Here is a 2,604-nt window from a genome sequence, read left to right as displayed (position 1 = left end):
CCACAGTCGGGCGTCTTAGCGACACCACATAAAGGGCTTAAAAAAATTCCTCAGTCGGACGTCGGGGCGACGTCACAGAAAGGGCTTTAAAAGAAATGCCACAGTCGGATGTCGGGGCGACATCTCAGAAAGGGCTTTAAAAGAAATGCCACAGTCGGACGTCGGGGCGACATCACAGAAAGGGCTTTTAATTCAGAAGTAAATAATACTCATAATAAACATTTTAATTCATGAGAATAAATGGGTTAGTCCATCCACAGGAATATTCATTTAACCGGAATTAGCACTCATGCGAATCACCGGAGTCTCTGTCATCAAAACTGTCATTTGTTAGGACAAGATAATACGAATTTGGACATGGAATAGATGATTTGGAGGGATATATGACTCTGCAGAGTTTGTACAAAATTATTCCCACAGCCAACGGATTTCCGTAGTCACGAAGGACTAGTTCCGTTTACGGTATTTCGGAAGAAAACACAGCTAACCAGTACACACCCATCCTTACCTCTCGATGCTAGGAATCACCCTAGACATCGTCCAAGAAAAACTTTTGAGACGGGGAGATCACAATCTCGAATAGCATGGGATCAAATTTATATACGCGCGCTCTAAGGGGTGCCCCCCTCTCGGTCCCAACCGGAAACACCCATGCTCCCTGACCGGATGACTGGCTTTAATCCAGGGCCATGGAACCATCATCACGGCCTCTCCTTTTGGTGTGTACCAGAAAAGCGGTTTGCAACTTACTAAACCATATTCCTTGCGGAAAACATGTGGTAGTACAGGGAAGAAAATGAGAGGAACTGGACCGATACGGTTTGATACTGAAGTCATATAGTCCGGCATGAGACTGGCATGCTACAACACTGCCATCTCACCCATCCTCATGCCAACACATGGCCATTCACACTCACATCCATCCACTTATGGATCATCGAACTCACTTACCTCATTATCGCATAAAATAACGTTCATCGATATGCTCCTCGACATGCCATGAACTAACTAAATGCAAAACATGCCAAGACACTCATCATATCAAAAGTTCAAACATGCTTGCCTGGTTCAGAGTAGTCGGAGCCTAGCTCGGTGAAGTTCGCGGCTCCGTCACCTCCTTCGGTATCTACAGTATAAAGAAAATATATGCGCTATCATGAATACCAAGGAGTGCACAGAAAGTATACCAAATATTTTCCAAATAAATCTGATAAAAAAACTAGACAAAATTTTAAAGAGAACAGAAAAAGAATCAATCAAAAATACTTTTCTGTTTAAAATTTATAAAGGTTTTTGTCCAGGGACTTATCTGTAATGAAACAGAAGTTTTCTAGGGGCTAGATCATAAAAACAGAAAGCGCTTCGGTAGCGACTACGCCACCCCAGAGGAAAGACGTATTTGCCCGAAGGCGCTTCCAGAAAACGGTTCGATAGAAAGGGCAGAGAGGCTGATGGTGGGGTCCCACTCGTCAGGTTCAAATGTTCAAACGGGGCGGCAGAGTTCGCCGGTGCCCGAGAGCCGCGGTGGTCGCCGGTGGCGATCCACGGCGAGGCAGGGAGATCGGAAGGTACCTCCGTGCTCAGGGCACCCTTCCACGTCGGTTGATGGTGGTGGAGGCGGTCGGCGAGCACCACGTCGACGGCGAGCTTTGCTCCGGCGGACGGCGGCTCGGGTGGTCGAGGGGCTCGTCGAAGAGGGCTGCAAGGGTTAAATTGAAGAGGGGGTTATGCTCCTGGTAGCTAGAGAGGGTAACGAACGGGGTTTGGGCGCCGGAAACGGCCTCACCAGAGTGAATCGAGCTGGAGGCCGAGGCGGGGCGAGGCGGCCGGAGCTGGGGGAGGAGACCTCCTCGAGGTCCCCCTAGTGGCCTAGCGGGGTGTTGGTGAGGAGTGGTGATGCTGCGTGCACGAGAGTGAGCTCGGGGCCCCTTTATATAGGCGGTCCGAGGCGGTTGCCGTGAACGAGGATCACCGGCGAGTGATTACGGTGGCGCAGTGCTCGGTCGGGGTGGTTAGGGGGGTCGAGCGTCATCACGGAGGTTCAATGGGTCTGTTTTGGTGCTAAACTGGCCGGGGTTTGGGTGTTAAGGGCGAGCTCGACGGAACGGGGATGGCGCGGGCCCGTCGGCGGCGGAGAGCGCGTCCCGTGCTTGCCGGCCATGGTGGCTGTGCCACGGGCGTGCGCTGGCGTGCATGAGGCCACGCGGAGAGCCAGGGGGCTTTGGGCGGCGCTGAACGGCGTTCTGCCGTGGTGTGCCTCCTGTCGGCCGCCACGGGAGGTCCCGACGCCACAGAAGACGCTGGCGAGGGCGGGCCAGCGCGCTACCGACGCCAGGAAGGCTCCACGCACGCGTGTGAAGCTTCGGACGGGAGGAAGAGGCGGCGAGGAACGTGCCAAGGGCACTGTGAGCGCGTGACTGAAACTGACGGACGAAAGATGACACTGAAACTGAATTTTTCTGAACTTTGAACAGTAACAGTGCCCACAAGGTGTTCGACAGAATGAACTTGGCCTCTGGTGATTTTTCCTTGAGCTGATTTTTGGTGGAGTGGCTTCTCCTTGCTCAAGTAGGGTGCATGATTTTTGGTGGAATTTTTGGAGTA

This window comes from Triticum dicoccoides, chromosome 6B, assembly GCF_002162155.2.
Source record: "Triticum dicoccoides isolate Atlit2015 ecotype Zavitan chromosome 6B, WEW_v2.0, whole genome shotgun sequence".
Taxonomy (NCBI): Eukaryota; Viridiplantae; Streptophyta; class Magnoliopsida; order Poales; family Poaceae; genus Triticum; species Triticum dicoccoides.
This window is presented reverse-complemented; position numbering follows the sequence as displayed.